The sequence below is a fragment of the Mesocricetus auratus genome, unplaced genomic scaffold, assembly GCF_017639785.1.
Source record: "Mesocricetus auratus isolate SY011 unplaced genomic scaffold, BCM_Maur_2.0 Super-Scaffold_100007, whole genome shotgun sequence".
Lineage (NCBI taxonomy): Eukaryota > Metazoa > Chordata > Mammalia > Rodentia > Cricetidae > Mesocricetus > Mesocricetus auratus.
In genome coordinates, this window is record NW_024429191.1 from 89174491 (window position 1) to 89192795 (window position 18305).

The window sequence follows — 18305 nt, forward strand, 5'->3', positions numbered from 1 at the left end:
TTCTGCGATGACTGGGGAGCCCCACGAAGGAAATACCACCCAAACTTGCCCTTCAGTCTACTTAGACCTACCAGGGAAGTTGCAATGTCAGCAGAGAGTTCTGAGGATCTAGAGGGAGGCAGGGGTATGGAAAGAAAGACAGCCTTAAGGAGTGAGGTAGACTCGGATATTTAAATAAGACGATAAAAAAGAAAAGAGTTGGAGGGCTAAACTAAGAAACGGGTAATGTGAAGACAATGAATCTAATGGCAAAGCGAGATATGCAGACATTGGGAGTTATGAGAGAACAGAGCCTAAAAGTGCAAAATAAACGGATTGAAAACATCTCTAAGAACTTTTCAGTTCTGATTGCTTTTGCTCACCCACACTATGAATTTAGCTAACCACACCACCTATGGCCCAATTAAACTCACCTTGCACTGATCCACAAAGTGAAATTTTGCTGATGCTTGGGAAGGTTAAAAGTGTCCTAGTGACTTCTTTGCTTAGTTTGATTTACTGATTTCCAGCAGAGCATCCAGTGTTTGGATGAACCAGTTGCTGTACTTATACCATATCAACAGTGGTGATGAGGATCAAAAGAGATGTGTTTGGGAGAGCTGAAAAACAGGCCATGCAGGGTAAAGATGATCTCTGGAAAGCAGGCCATTGACTTTAGTAACTGTCCTGAAATCCCTGTGAGTAGTGATCCTAGTATAGAAACACACTAAGACAAAATGGAGGAAGAGGTGTCTGGCGCCGCCTCTGAACTTGAATTTGACAAGTCTCCGAAGCTGATCATGCACACAGAAATCTTCCTGCCACCACAGTAGCTCACAGACCTGCCTCATCATATTGTTTAAGAATGTCAAGTAGTCCGGCATTGGTGGCACACACCTTTAATCCCAGCACTCAGGAGGCAGAGACAGGCAGATCTCTGTGAGTTCTAGGCTAGCCTGATTTACAGAGTGGGTTCCAGGAAAGCCTCCAAAGCTACAGAGAAACCCTGTCTCAAAAAAATCAAAAGAAGAAGAAGAAGGAGGAGGAGGAGGAGGAGGAGGAGGAGGAGGAGGAGGAGGAGGAGGAGGAGGAGCAGCAGCAGCAGCAGCAGCAGCAAGAAGAAGAAGAAGAAGAAGAAGAAGAAGAAGAAGAAGAAGAAGAAGAAGAAGAAGAAGAAGAAGAAGAAGGAGAAAAATGTCAGCTATACTTCAGATACCCAATTTGCAAAGTTTGGTATGGGGAAAACACTGAAGCTGACATTGTGAAAAGGACAAATTCCTGGGATCTGAAACAGACAAACTAAACTGAACCCAGCAGGGAAAGCTGTATTCCTGCGTCCAACACTATGATTTCAAGGATGCAGATAGAGAAGCAAATTGTTACCTGACAAGACCTGGAAAATAACTTGCTCTAATACAGAGGACAACATAAAGTTCAAAGGGGAAGGTTAAACAGAGGGGCTGGAGAGATGGCTCAGTGGTTAGATGCAGTTGTTATTCTTGCAGAAGTCCTGGGTTTAGTTCCCAGAACTGAATGGTGTACAGTCGGTGCACTGTATACCATAAAATACAGATAGTAGGTCATAACTATCTGTAACTCTAGTTCTAATGAATCTGATGCCCACTTCTGACCCCCATGGGAGCCAGACACATATGTGGTATGCAAACATACATTCAGTAAAAATACTCACATGCATAAAATGAAATAAAATTTTAGTGGAGAGGGTGCCTGGCCTGGCCTTCCCATGTAATCAGTTTGATGACTACTTAAATTATCATCATAGAACCTTCATACAGCAATTGATGGAAGCAAATGCAGAGATTCACAACTAAGTGCTGGGCCGAGTTCCCAGAGTCCAGTTGAAGAGAGAGAGGGGCAGTAATATGAGCAAAGAGATTAAGACCATTTTGGGAATACTCACATAAAGAGCTGACCTGAGCTAGTGGGAACTCACTGAGTCTTAACTGACAGTGGGGGAACCTGCATAGACCAAACTAGGCCCTCTGAATGTGGCTGACAATCCTGTGGCTTGGGCTGTCTGTGGGGCCACTGTCAGTGGCACCAGGATTTACCCCTAGTGCTTGAACTGGCTTTTTAGAGCCCTTTCTCTTTGGAGGGATACCTTTCCCAGCCTAGATACAGGGGGCCAGGGGAGGACCTTGGTCCTACCTCAAAGCAACATGCCTCACTTCATTGACTACCTTACCCTCTCTGAGGAGTGGATAAGAGGAGAGCAGGAAGAGGAATTGTAGTGGGAACAGGGCTTGGTATGAAAATAAGAAAAGATTGTTTTAAAATGAAAAGATTTTTAAAAATTATTAAAATAATGAGGCTAGATGTAGTCAAAGACAATTGAGCATCCACTGTAAGTTGGGATGAGTGGTTAGAAATACTTAACTAAATAGAGGTGTGTGTGTGTGTGTGTGTGTGTGTGTGTGTGTGTGTAACTACAAATACAATGTAGACCCAACTTCTGATATTCTTGGTTCTTTCAATTATGCCAGAGAATGCCTATGACACAGGAGGAAGTTGACATTGTTTCTGCAGCTCCATTATAGCTGTCCTTAAAAAGAGTGAGACTGTGTGCAGATATACCCATATCCCACAGCAGCCATCCTGGTTAGCAGACCATGGATGACACTCCTAAGCCTATGTGAAAAGCCTCTCTCTACTTAAACATGGGCATATTGCAATTCTGAACTGAAATGGTTAAGCTAGGATAATTGGAAAAATTATATCACCAGGAATTGATGTGCATTTTATAGGACACATGGGTGTAATATAGTTGTGTGGTAACAGTGCTTTCAGAAGTACTCTGAACTCTGTATACACTAAAATTGTTTTCAAAACAAGCCTTTTCTCTAGGTACAGTCTTATTGAAGAAGACAGTGATGCACAGTATAACTTGCCCATATTTGCATAGTTCTCAGTTATAGGGTAGCAATGGAGAAAGACTACTTAATAAGTTAGGAAATATTTAAAATTTAATTATATATATGTAAAAGATATGTAGCAAGGAAACTTTATGAGTTTGTCAAGGTTAATTTAAGAATGTCTTTGTTTAATGTAAATGTGGTTTACTTTATTTAAAAAAAGAGTCAGATATAAGAGTTAATGCTGAAAGTTGAGAGAAGTAAAGGAGCCAGTCACTAGTTCTTACCGCTACTGAATCCTCAGAACAAAGGGGCGATCCTGTCCCTATGAATCCTCAGACTGAATGCTCTGAGCTTCTATCTCCTCCTGCCTTATATTCCTCTCTGCCCAGCAATATCCCTTCCTGTCTCCACCTCCCTAGAGGTGGGATTAAAGGCATGTGACTCCCAAATTCTGGGATTAAAGGTGGAGGCACCACTGCCAGGCTATTTCTCTTTTAGACTGAATCAGTTTTGTGTAGCCCAAGGTGGCCTTGAACTCACAGAGATCCATCTGCCTCTGTCTCCCATGTACTGAGATTAAAGGTGTATGCCACCACTGCTTGGCCTGTATGGTAAGCTAGTGTAGCTAGCTCTACCTTCTCATCTTCAGGCAAACTTTATTTGTTAAAGCACAAACAAAATATCACCACACCAGTAGGTAAGAGCACGTGCTGTGCAAGCATGGAGACCTGAGTGTAGAGTCTGAACACACATGTAGGAAAAGCCTGTAACACCAGTGCTGGGGGTGGGGAGATATAGAAGATATAAGTGTGCCTCAGGGCTCTCTGACCAAAAAACAAGCCAATAACTTCACGTTTCAGGTTCAGTGAGAGACCCTGCCTCAAGTAAAATAAAGCAGAAATCGGTAGAGGACGCTTGGCTTTCATCAGTAAAGGAGGACACTTGACCGCCTCCATTTGGCTTCCATGAACATGCTTACACAAACACACACAGACACAAATTATCATTTTGAAGTCCATTGTAAAGTCAAACAAACATATCTATTTTCGCTGTTTTCTTCCAAAAATAGAAAATTAGAGAGCTTCAAGTGTCTTTTCAAAATTTTCCTTACCAGTTTTTATCTTTTGTAAAGATAAAATTCAATGAGCACTGTGCTGGCTAAGCCAATGTTACCTTAACTTACAAACTAGAGTTTTTCTGAAGTAGAATTTTGATTGAGGAAAATGCCTGCATAAGATCCAGCTGTAAGGCATTTTCTTAATTAGTTGTTGATCCGGGACAGCCCAGTCCACTGCAGGTGGTTCTGTCCCTGGGCTTGTGGTCCTGGGTTCTATGAGAATGCAAGGTAAACAGTCATAAGGAACAAGTGTAGATGGGTTTTCCTTTCCAAACCACCTGCTCCCATATAACCGGCAGCTGCTTCCCAAAAATACTGTCTCTGGGAATGAATGTAAATTATAAATGCTGAAATAATAGCTAAGGCTTCTTACTAATTAACTCTTACATTTATATTAACCCATATTTCTTATTTATGCTTTGCTTTGGCTAATTGCTTGTTACCTCATTTTCCATACATTTTGCTTCTCCGCTGACTCTGTCCTTCCTCATCCCATCATTCTCAGTTTGGCTTTTCCACCTAACTTCCTGCCTGGCTACAGGACTGCCAGCTTTTTGTTAACCAATGAGAATAATACATATTCACTGTGTACAGAAGGATTATTCCACAGTGAGCAACCCAGCATTCAGCATCCTTCCTTGTACTCTGCATCAGCTCCTGCCTCCAGGTCCCTGCTCTCTTTGAGTTCCTGTCCTGGCTTCCTTAGATGGTGGACTGCAATGTGGAAGTGTAAGTCAAATCGACCCTTCCCTTCCCAACTTGTTTTTGGTCATGGTGTTTTGTCACAGAAATAGAAATCTTAACTAAGATAGGAATCAATTCATTTCTATTCTACTGCGCAATGAACTCCTTTGACGGTTGAAGACTCCAAAGGGCAGATGGTGAAAATTTGAAGTGACAGTCACTCTGTAAAGTACAAGGCCATACTCATCCTGATAAGTGAAAAATGGCAGATCTGCATTTAAGGATTCCGGCTGGAGTGGTAGCTAGGCAGACAAGAACACTTGCTTTTCTTGTAAAGGATCTACTTTTGACCAGGTTCCCAAAAGTCACAGTGCAGTTCCCAACCACGGGTAACTCCAGTTCCAGAGGATCTGATGCTCTCTTCTGACCTCTGTGGGCACTGCATGCCTGTGATACACAGACATACTTAACACTCACATGCATATTAATTAATTGACAAATAAATAAATAAATCTGAGGTACTTTTGCTCTGAACATAATGCACCTGATTCCCCATGACTGCAATCTTTGTTTCCCCATCCTGTCTTTTATTTTGTTTTGTTTTCTATTCATGACTACTTAACATGCAATTTAAATGGTGTAAGTGTCTAGACAGCTACTGAATGGCTCTTGTCAGTCAAGCGTGCAAATACAAGTCATTGTAATACTAAGCAGGCCTCATTTGTTTATTTATTCTGCTTGGTTTGCTTATCCTTGCTTAATTTCTGGAAATAAAATAAGATATATTTTATAAACTCAGATATGTATTTACCCAGCAGATATGATGTCCATGAATATATATATATGTATATATATATATTTATTTATTTATTTATTTTTCCAGTCTGTCTTCAATTACTGTGTACATTTGAGTCTCACAATGCCTGGGAATCTTCATTCTTTCTAAATTCATACATCCTTTTCCTATGTCTTCCAAAAGATACCGAAACCTTTTGCATGAACTACTGCTATTTGACCTATTTTATGCACCCTAAAAATTTATAAGTGCATTAATACTGGAGGCTGATTTTTTTTCACCCACCAGAATCCTCACTTGGACCAATGAGGAGAAACCTGAGCAACTAGCCAATAACTGAAGACATAAAAAGACTGACTCAAAATCTTCTTTATTTTTTTTATTTAGGTCAGAAACAATCTTGTTTCACATGTCAATCCCAGCTCCCTCTCCCTCCCGTTCTCCCCTACCCTCCCCACCAGGTCCCCCAGTCCCAAGGAGGGTGAGGCACTCCATGGTGTATCTCCAGTAACTGTCATTTCCTCCAGGGCAAGGCCTAGGGCCTCCCCCAAGAGTCCCGGCTGAGAGAGCCTCCCATATTGTGGCATGGGCACTCAAAGTCTATTTGTATGCCAGGGATAAATACTACCCAAGGCCCTATAGATTACCCATGCCTCCTCACTGACACCCACATTCAGGGGGTCTGGGTCAGTTCCATGCTTTCCACACAGCCATCAGACTGGAGTCCAAGAGCTCCCCCTTGTTCAGGTCAACTGTTTCTGTGGGTTAAACCAGCCCACTCTTAACTCCTTTGCCCATCACTTCTCTCTTTTGACACTGAATTCCAGGAGTTCAGTTCAGTGTTTGTGAGTACCTGCCTCTGCTTTCATCAGTGGCTGGATGAAGGTTCTGTTTCATAGACTCTCTGGCAGTGGGATTGTATGCTGGCACTCCCCTGATTCATGTCTAAAATCCATAAATGAGTGAGTACATACCATGTTTCTCTTTTTGTGACTGTGTTACCTCACTCAGGATGGTTTCTTCTAGTGCCATCCATTTGCCTGCAAATTTCAAGATTCCATTGTTTTTTTTCTGCTGAATAATATTCCATTGTGTAGATGTACCACATTTTCTCTATCCACTCTTCAGTTGAGGGTCATCTAGGTTGCGTCCAGGTTCTGGCTACTACAAATAATGCTGCTATGAATGTAGTGGAACAGACATCCTTGTTGTATGAAGGTATATCTTTTGGGTATATATCTAAGAGTGGAATTGCTGGGTGTTGTGGTAGACTGATTCCCATTTTCCTGAGGTATCTCCATACTGATTTCCAAAGTGGCTGTACAAGTCGGCATTCCTGCCAGCAGTGTAGAAGTGTTCCCCTTTCTCTACATCCTCTCCAGCATAAATTGTCGTTTGAGGTTTTGATTTTAGCCATCCTGACAGGAGTGAGATGGTATCTCAGAGTTGTTTTGATTTGCATTTCCGGATGGTTAGGGATGTTGATCACTTTCTCAAGTGTCTCTCAGCCATTTTAGTTTCCCCTATTGAGAATTCCCTATTTAGTTATGTACCCCATTTTTTGATTGGATCCTTTGGTTTGTTTTGGAGACTTGCTTCTTGAGTTCTCTGTAAATTTTGGGGATCAGCCCTCTGTCAGATTTGGGGTTAGTGAATATCTTTTCCCAATCTGTGGGTTGCCTTTTTGTCTTGCTGACTGTGTCCTTTGCCTTACAGAAACTTCTCAGTTTCAGGAAGGGCTTTATGTGTCTAAGGAACAATTTTAAGCTACATGTGCCTCTCCTGTGGACAAAAATTCTCATCCAGGATTCTGATGCTAAGGCCTTATCAAAGAAAATCACTCTAATGTCATCTATAATTCAGTTTGAAATGAGGAAGAAAAATGTAACTGGAGAGATAAATAAGGTAGAAGGAAATTCCCCCACATTTAAACAAATTAAAAATACCCAAAGTATGTGGTTACATCCAATAAACAATTTAAAATGTCTTTATGGGTTAAGGTATATAATATATAGGTTAAAATGTGCCATTATTGAGAATTTGTTTAAAAATAGAAAAAGGAGCAGGAGGCAGTATAGATAAACACAGGGCACCACGTATTGGTAACTAATGAAGCAGATGTTAGATAAATCAGTGACTGCTCTGTTTTCCTGATTCATATATGTTTAGTGTCCCATAGAAAAAAATTTTAAGAAGCCTGTATATACCCAGTGACACAGAGGATAACTTCCATTGACTCCATGTTCCCTCATGTGATCCTCTATCCTTTTCCTTACCTTCATCAGTCTCTTCTGGTGGTTGCTGAACTACAAGATTTGTTTCATGTATGTGGGAACTTTAAGTTATATCTCACCTCAGAGGAGCCATACTCTTGCTTTGATATTGCTATGTCACCTTCCCCAAAGGTTGGAGAGGAAATTTGCAATATTTTCTCAATAAATGTGACACGTTTCTATCTTGCTCTCAGTCCCCAAACTCATGTAGGTGTTCTCAGTAAAGAATTAATATTATGAAATGCAAAATTTGCCCTATCAACAAAATTACTGAGATGTGAACTATAATCTCCATAATGTGTTCTCTATTCAGTATGTCTTTGTTTACAGGAGTATTTAGATCATACCAGATGTCCATAGTAATGATATTATAACCCTTTGGCCACATTTGATTGGGGATGTCCTAATGTATATATGTTTCTCTTATTGGTTGATGAAGAAAATATTGCCCAATAGCCAGGCAGGAAGTATAGGTGGGACTACCAGACAAGAAGAATTCTGGGGAGAAGATGCAGAGAGTGTGCCTCCAGAGAGATGCCATGTAACTACCAAGGAAGAAAGAGGCCCAGGTTACCCAGTAAGCCAAGACTACATGGAAATACTTAGATTAATAGAAATGGGTTAATAATTAAGAAAGAGCTAGCCAATAAGAATCCTGAATAATCAGCCAAGCAGTTCATAATTAATATAAGCTATGTGTGTTTATTTGAGACTGAAGGGCAGCAGGACCAGGTGGTAGCATTTGAAACTAAGGACAACCTATGGGTAGTCATTGCATCAAAGTTACTGACCCTAAATAAGCTTCCCTAATGGGAAATCTTCCCTGAATATTTTCACTGGTCACTGCTAGAAGGAACAGATACTGTTCACTGGACTGTTCTGGGAGAATTCATTTGGAACCTACATACCTATGTTTCTCTCCTTTCCTGAATTTGACCAATAGCTCATGACTTTAATAAACCATAACCATGAATAAAATAGTTGTAAACTGTGTTCATTCTTTAAGTTCTAGGAAAGTTTAGGGGCAGACAGTCATCTTGGAAACTTCCCATCCTTATAGCACCCTACATTGGCCCTCATTTCTTCTACCTTATGGGTACGCTTAGTGAATGATGATGCTTCTGTGGCGACCAGATGAAAATAGAGGGAGTGGTCCGAGTGTTTATAACCTTGACTGTCTCTTGGTGAATATCTTAAGCCACTGTGTTCCTGCAAACTAGAATGCTGTACACAAATCATGAAATACATGAGCAACTTTTCCTTCTCCTGGATTCTGTCAATATTCTCATCATCTGTTTACTAATTGTTTTTATCACTAGCTGTAAAATTTTGCACTGTGGATCTCCTACATTGATCCACAACTTTACAATCAATTTTGTCAAAAGGAAACGACTCTGTGTCTTGGTTTCTTTCTTCTATTGTATGTCTTCTCTACCATTCCTGGACCTTAATTGATAAAAAGTAGTCAAGGGTGTTAAACAACATTTAGCACCACTGGTTTCTCTTTATAGTGTATAATTTTTTAATTAAATTGCCTCAAAATTTGTAGCAAATTCTATCACAGGTAAGTTTATGCTCTGAAGACATTGGGGCTGGATGAAGGGAAGAAGCAGAGGCCTCCTAAACACCCATAACACACTGCGCAGTGTAATGCACACTGTACAGGTACTGTCATGTGTAGCCTGACTGTACAGAAGATACTTTTCTTTTCCTTTTATATGCAAGCGTTTTTCTCAAAATATACTACTGGTAACTATTTCAAATCTTCATTCCTCCTTAATACAGCAAACTGACACAGTAACACTATTAATTTGTTTATTTTATTGTATTTTATTTTGTTTTTAAAAGACAGGGTTTCTCTGTATTGTTTTGGAAGTTGTCCTGGAACTTACTCGGTAGACCAGGCTGGTCTCGAACTCACAGAGATCCGCCTGCCTCTGCCTCCCGAGTGCTGGGATTAAAGGTGTGCCCCACCAACTCTCCACTTAATTTGTTTATTTATAAATATCTTTTATTCAAATTCAGGTCCTGGAGATTATTTGGATAAACTTATAAATTCTGTTAATTCTTGTAATGCATAAAAACATCTGCTAGAATAATTTCCAAATATTGATAAAAATGTTCCATTCACATAGGAAGCCACTAGCATCAAGTTATGAAAACAAACTGTCAAAACCAGACTGCTACTATTCCAAAGAATATCTAAATAATAAAATGTTCACAAATCAGCTAGCCATATTTTCTACCTTTATCATTCCATTAAATGCACCTAAAGCTTATTAAATTACTTATTGCTTCTTCATAAACCTCAAGAGTCCAAGAATGTGATTGGAAGCAAGCTGTGACCCTGAAATAAACTCCCAGGCTTAAAATAAAAAAAGAGGGATTGTGTTTGGACAAGTTTAGGTCTGGGTTCATTGTCACAGGGCCGTGTGAAGCTCCAGGTTACAATTTCCTCACTAAATTGACTGAGCCTTTGTTAAGTTTGTATCACTTAAGTAATGTGTCTTAGGAGCTACCAGGTGAGTCAAAGATCTCCCCCAGGCATTTTGCTGATACGAGCCTTCTTTGTCATCTTAATAATAATATCTTCTCAAATAGGGAAGACTGTCTTTTCATCTCCTCACAGCCTGGGTTATTAGCTAGCCAATTTCTGACAAACCACTCAACCGTGAAATAACCAAAAGGAGAGCAGAGGATTACTCTATGGAAGTGATTCCCAACCTTCCTAATGCTGTGACCCTTTAACACAGTTCCTCAAGTTGTGACTTCCAGCCATAGAATGATTTTCATCAATACTTCAGAACTGTGATTTTCCTACTGTTGTGTATTGTAATATAAACAACTGATATACAAGATATCTGATATGCAATCCCAAAGAAAAAACTAATTCCTAGGAGCGGTTTCTATGTGAGTTCTTCTCATATAACCTTTAACCAGTGACTGAGTAAAAGGGGTGTTGAAAGCTTGACTCCTCTCTCCAAACTGAGATTCAGTCTGAGAGTCCACTGGAGCTAAGATTAGTCCAGAATCCCCCTCTACCTCTTTGTTTAACATTGTCTTATTCTCTGTTATGACAGTTCCACCCTTTAATAACCAATAGGGCAACTGCTTACAAAATGATTTCCATAAGAATCACCACTTGCCTAATCCAGCCTCAATACATGCGGAGGAGCTTGGTCCTGCCTCAACTTGATCTGTGGTGCTCCGTTGACTTCCATGGGATGTCTGTGCCTTTCTGGAGGATGAGTGGATGGAGGAGGTAGATAGGAGTTCAGGGGAGGGGACAGGAGGAAAGGAAGGAGGGAAAACTGTGGTTGCTATATAAGATAAACGAAAAAAAAATAAAAAAGAATCAGCTCAGAACGTGTTTGGAACACCTGATCCAACAGGACACCCAATCACAATCACTACACACACACACACACACACACACACAGAGAGAGAGAGAGACAGAGAGAGAGAGAGAGAGAGAGAGAGAGAGAGAGAGAGAGAGAGAGAGAGAGAGAAAGCACAATGCAAACACACAGACACCTAGAGTTTCAATCCTAATTATGAATGCACAATTTTTCTATGGGGAAAAATTGAAGAAAACACGCAGGGTAAAAAAATCTAAGACACACCCACTTCCTGTGGAGCTCAATTATCTTCATGAAAGAAGGGTTGGAAAGACTGAAAGTGACACAGGTAATGGACATCTGTGGCTCTCTCTGGTGAAACATTATTTGCTAAACATGCAGGTGTACTGCAAACATGAATTTGGAGTGCCTGGGACTGCATGCAAAAGACTTGCACAAGACCAAGCCAGAGAAATCCCATCATGGGTAGGGAAAGGGCTCACGATATCTGATCCTTATCTGAGAATTTATTGGTAATTGATGGGTGCTGGGGGTAGGGAAAATAATTTTCTTTAGAGATGCCATCCTTAAAAGGTTAACCATACTCCAGTAGATGGCCCTACACTTGTGCACACCCTGGAAATACTAAGTAAACTGAAATGTCTTAAAAGCAAAGAGCACATAAAGTTGGGGGTGATTAGTGGGAGGAAGAAGTGAGGAAGAAATTGAAGAGGAGGGAATGGGATGGATTTGATCAAATACTGTATTCATGTGTGAAATTATTAGACAATTAAAATATATCATAAAACAATGATAAAGTATCAGAGGGCTGTCAATGCCACAATGTAAAGTAGTCTGGTTATTTACAGTATTTTAACATTAAACTCTGCTGTCATCAGCATCATTGACCCCTAGGACTTGTTGAAAATGTAAATTTGATGATCCCCCATGGGAGGCCACACCCCCCTGAGGAGGATTGGTTGCAGGCACGAGAGGATGGGAGGGAGAGGGAACTGGGATTGGTATGTAAATTGGAAAAATGAATACAAAATGTTAAGACTTGGTGGGTGAAACCTACAGAAACAGCTGACCTGAACAATGGGGAGCTCATGGACCCCAGACTAATAGTTGAGAAGCCAGCATGGGACTGATCCAGACACCCTGAAAGTGGGTGTCAGTGAGGACCTTGGGCAATAGATCAGCATCTATCCCTGGCATCCAGATGGACTTTGGGAGCCCATTCCACATGAAGGGATGCTATCTCAGCCTGGACACATGGGGGAGGGCCTAGGCCCTGCCCTGGATGATATGACAGACTTTGGAGACCAGGCATGAAGGGCCTCACCTTCCCTGGAGAGTGGAGTAGGGATTGGGTGGAGCATTGGAGGAGGGTTGAAGGGGGTCAGGGGAGGAGAGGAGGGAGAGGGATCTGGGATTGACATGTGAAGCAAGCTTGTTTCTAATTTAAATTAAAAAATATTGTAAAAAATATTTTAAAATGTAAATTCTGAGGTTCATCTCCAAGTAAACCAGAAACTCTTTAGATTGAGTCCAGGAATCTGAGTTTTAATAAGTTCTGCATCTGATGCTCAGCTAAGATCCTGCTGGCAACACACAAAAAGTACATAATATTCTGTGCAAACGTTAATGTAAGTATATTAACAGTTTGAGAGTGGAAAAGTGTTTGTTGTTAGAAGGAAGCAGAGATATGGAATCCATCCCAAATAGAAGTCAAAGAATCAACCAAAACTATGATACCAACAGAGATCACCACCTCTTTTAAATGTTTTAAATTTATTTCAAAATTTTTAGTTATATGTGTATGTGTTGGTTAGCATGGGAGCTTGTTCATATGAGGGACTGTGCATGAGGAAACCAGAGACATAGATCCCCTGGAAGCTGTATTTACAGGCAGTTGTGCATTGCCCCTCATGGGTGTTGGGACTTGAACTTGTGTCCTTTCTAAGAGCAGCTAATGCTCTTGACCACTGAGTCAACTCACTAGCCCCATCCATCACTCCTTTCTGAATAAACAGGAATTCTACACTTATTATATCCTGGACATTGCTCTAGAGCCGAAGGATATAACAGCAAGAAAAAACATCAGTGTGTGTGTGAACCATGTGTTCTTTACTTTTAAGAACTACCTTAGAGTGGAACTCTTGGGTCATGAGTAGGCGTGTGTTTAACTTTATTAGAAATTGCTAAAGAGTTTTCCACCGTGGTTGGTCCATTTGCACCCCCACGAGGAGTAATGAGCATTCTAATCACCCTGCTTTGTGGACAATAGTCAGTATTGTCAGGTACTTAAATTTAGCCTTATAGTGGGTGTGTACTAGAACCTCTTTGTGGATTTAATTTGAATTTCCTTGATGACTAATGATACAGAGCACTTTTTCATATGCTTTTTGGGTATCAGGTGTCTCCTTATGAGAAATGCCTACTCAAGTGCTTTTCCTGCCTTTTAATTGAGCTCTATATCTTTTTATTGAGTGGTAGAATTCATTACTATTTTGGATATAAGTCCTTTGTCAGATCAGGTTGTGGTAGGCAGCTACTAATACCGTTCCAGAAGATCCCACCTTCTTGGATTCTTGCCCCAGCATGATCAGTCCCTTCCCTTGAGTGCCAGTGGGACCGGTGATTTGTTTTCAACCAGTAAAGGGCCGCATGATATGTCATTATGGCCAACTGGGTTCAGTTGACAACATCAGAACTTTTCTGTGTCTCCTGTACTTCTCAAGGCAAGCTGCTGCAGGGGAAATTGACAGGCAAGAACCTAGGGATGACAGAAGCCACTAAATCAACAACTGTTGAGAAGCTCAAGTCTATAAAATACCACGTGAAAGCTAAGCTCTCAGACAGCTATCCAGCTTTCATGGAACCCCTGGCTTGTTCTTGGTAAGAGATCCTACAGTGGAAGAAAGGACACTCAGACTCCCGCATCACAGGATAATGGGATGAGATTTTTTGTCATGTTTACTCCAAGCAATACAAAAACATATGAAAGCAGTATGCTTATTTCCCTAATTTACAAATGGTTCTTCTGATATGTATACAGTAGCACCTCAAGGTAGGTGTAGTTTGCATTTCCTTGGTGATGCTTTTGACATAGGTTGGGGATATTGAATATCTTTAGTGTGAAATGTTTGTTTAAACATTTTACCCATAGTTTTAAGCAAAATTGTATCTTTTAATGAATCATGGGATGCTTCCCATAAATTCTAATTATTATTTACTTTTTGAATTAACACAGTAAAATTACTTGTCACAGAAAATGGCTGACTTTTTCACCATTTTGAGGTCATCCTTTTTAAAACTATGCATGTGTATGCAGATGGTGGATACTATCTGTGAGTTCAAGTTCCTGCTGAGTCCAGAAGAGAGTGTCAAATTCTCTGAAGCTGGATTTGCAAATGGCTGTGAGTCACTCCAGTTAGATGCTGGGAACTGAACTCTAGTATTCGGTTAGAGTGCTGCCACTGAGATTATGTTTTGGTAAAGTGCCAAAATAACACCCAAAATGACATAGACAACCCAAAGTAAGGTTAAAGAGAGGATCTGAGAGGAGACTGTCTGGTTTTTTGTTGTTGTTGTTTTTGGATACTTGGTCTCTTCTATCCCAAGTTAGCCTTGAATTCAGCTTGGACAGAATCCCCTGCCTCCATGTCCTGAATGCTAGGACTATAATAGTGCCATGCACCATCATGTCTGATCTATTTTGGTGTTGTAGATGGAACCCAGGGCTTCATGTCTCCTAGACAAGCACTTTACTCACCAAACTACATCCTCAGTCACACATCTGGTTATATCTTGAAGGGAGTATATTAGTTGCTTTTGTAGTCATTGTGACAGAATCAGCTTAAGGGAGGACAGGTTTGCTTTGGCCCACAGTTCCATTGTAGTGAAGGTGTGGTGGCTGGAACTGGCTCCTGTCCATGGTGGTGGGAGCTTGTTACCTCCAGTTCTCCCATGGCAGCCGCCAAGAAGAAAAGATGAGAATGGCAGCCAACAGGACTACCAAACTTCAAGAACCACCTCCAGTGACCCATCACTGGCATGCATGCCTCTCATCCAAAAGTTCCAAAGCTTTCCAAAACAACAGCACTGGCTTGTGACCAAATGTCCAAGCTCGTGATCCTATGAGGTCATTTCGTGTTAGAGCCATATAAGCAAGTGTCCAGGATTTGGCTATAAGGTGAGAGGAAAAAGGAAACTGCATCCAAGTTTATTCCTAATTTCTGACTTTTGCAACCCTAGGTCTAGACTTTCCACTCCTTAAAACTTCTAGTGTATTGGCTTTATAATGAGGCATTTGCCATGGACCCCACCATTCATTATTGCTTCTGGAAAACAAGGACAACTGCCAGTTGCTAATTTTCTTCATTTCCATGATGCTTAGATTGTGTCACACACTTACTTTGCCAACCTGACTCCCAGGGCCCTTCGCCTTTGCAATTCTGGCTGCAGAGAAAAAAGGGGCACTACATTCAGAGGAACAAGGCACACCTCTATCCTCAACATGCATAATGCTGGATAAGTTTCATTTATTTCTTAGACTTGATTTTCCTGAATCAAGTGCCCATCTTGCAAGGTGTAGAAAGGGCTAAATGAATACCAGGAAGCATGACAATTTAGACATCCTCTGAGACAAATCTATGGTTCTACTGACCATTTTTATTCTCATGAAATCATAATATCACTGTCATTTCTTTTCTGCAATCCATTCCTACTCAATCTTACTTCTGCTGGGACCTATCCGCTCATCTGCCTGCCTGGGTCACATGATAAATTAAACATGCTTTAGTTTCACTTTGCAAGGACATTTTGACTTGCCTCCACACTTGTCCAGAGCAGCTCTCAACCTATATTTGCTGCAACAAATTTAGTATCCCTTTTACAAATGTCCCTTTGTTCCCAACTACTGCCAATGCTAGCTGCGTTGTGACCTTCACTGTGTGAACTCTTGCAGGGCTCACTTGTCTATGATTCTTTTACAATTCCAAGCATCCCATTGTATTTTTAAAATAGTTTCCTACTTTTCTTTTTACAAACAATATTAACTTTCAGGGAAAAAGCTGGGTTTACATTTGTTATGAAGCCTTTCTACACACACACACACACACACACACACAGAGAGAGAGAGAGAGAGACAGAGAGAGAGAGAGAGACAGAGAGACAGAGAGACAGAGAGAGAGAGATAGAGAGCTAGCATGTCAAACTCAGAGTTGACTCTCAGTATTTTCTAATTTGAATTGCAGAATGATGTTACGGCACCATAGAGCTGTTTCTAAAGAAAGCATTGGACATGATATCTCTTGAGTCAAGACAACATCTCTACTTCTTACTCTTGCAGGGGAGCAAAGGAAAATTGCATTCCTATGCCAAGTTTCCTGCAACATGAAAAATGTCAATCAAGATGCTTGATTATGATTCAGCACGTGTCTGGTAATATCCCAACCCTGGTCAATATCCAATCACCATCAGGTCTTTAGTTTTTTTCAACAGATTTTTTTTGAGATAACACTTATGTTTATCAAATAGATAATATTATGTAACTAAATCACTACTAAGTTTTAGTAGTAGTTTACTACTACCACCCCTGATCTTGGGAAAATGGATTCTTCCCAGGTGTTAGACTTTATCAGTCCTGATCACTGCCCCTAGTTTCAGAGAGTCACTAAGTTACTTTGTATCACTGTGAATTTTTCTTTTGGTAGATATTTCCTACTGAACCAATTGTCTAGTATATGGTGGGAGGGGAGAGGCAGATTTAGCATGCCTTTCTAAAGGTCTAGGCTGATGTTAATTTGTGTTTGTAAGAGGTATCAAGAACACTATCAGCCTTGAGATTTCTAAAGAGGTTAGGTAATACTGGCTCCAGTTGGGTGCATCCTGAAATTGACACAGTGTAATCAGCTGTCATGCCTACAGAACAGCTTTTGTTATTCCTAGGAAATGTCTTATGCCTTTCAGACATATCCTGGCACACAAGAGGATGAGGAATTATTTCCAAACATTATTGTATTCAATAACTTAATATCATGGGAACAAAAGGACTGGGGAAACCAGTTCCTGTAAATTAAGATTTCCTTCAGACAGCACTCCCACGGGAAACCTTCATTTGACCTGACCTACAATAATTTCAGGAGTGTTATTCAAGTTTAGCCAAAGTTACATGCATTTTCTGGTAGCAGAAACAGCAGAAAATAATCTTTTAACATGTATTTTTCACCAGGCATTGGTGGCTCATGCCTTTAAACCCAGCGCTCAGGAGGCAGAGGATGGCAGATCTCTGTGAGTTCAAGGAAACAGATCTACAGAGCAAGTTCCAGGACAGGCTCCAAAGCAATACAGAGAAACCCTCTCTCGAAAAAACAAAAAAATATATGAAAGTATAATATTTTAAAGAGATATTATCCATCGTTTTATTTCTTTCAAAATTAATGTGGGTGGCTGTGGGTGAGTGTGGATTTGTATGATGCATGCTTGTACAATGTGTGTACATAAATGTTGGAGAGGGGTATATCCATCATGTACATGGAGGCCAGTGAATAACACAAGCATCAGTTCTTGTCTAGAATTCCACTTTGTTTGAGGCAGGATCTCTTTGTTCTATGGTCTGTATGCCAGACTCCTCCCACTTCATCATAGAAGCGCTGGAATTGCAGATGTGTGCTATTCAACAAGCATTCTTGTGGGCCCTAGAGATCTAAATTCAGATCCCTATGCTTGGGCATGACTGAGTTCTTCACCTTTCTCTCTAGCTCTGCATCATTTTAGTAACTGTTCTCCACTGGGCATAGCCTTTTTAACAAGGTATACCTCTTAATTTAATGGCAAACTTGATATCACATTAGTATGACATATTTGAAAGAGTTGGCCAGGCTCCAAATCTGCAGAAGGGGCAAGGGTCAGGGTAATGGAAACTAGAGCGTTCAGCTGCTGGGTGCCTTTTAATTCTGTAGGAAAGGATTTCCCATGTGGCTTTGAGAAAGGGCTACCATGCTTCTGCACATGCGGCCTTTTATGATGGGAAATGAATGCTTGCAGCAGGAATGGGAGATCTTTGTTATTCAGCATCATCTGAGAAGCATGCAACAGCATATCATTTTCAAGTTGCTCCCAATGGCAAAATGGCTACCACTGTCATCTCCAAGATGTTTTGCAAATATTTATGTCTTTGGCCAAGCCACAAACTCAATTTGTGACCAGTTAAATCCTCATAAAAATAGTGTCTTT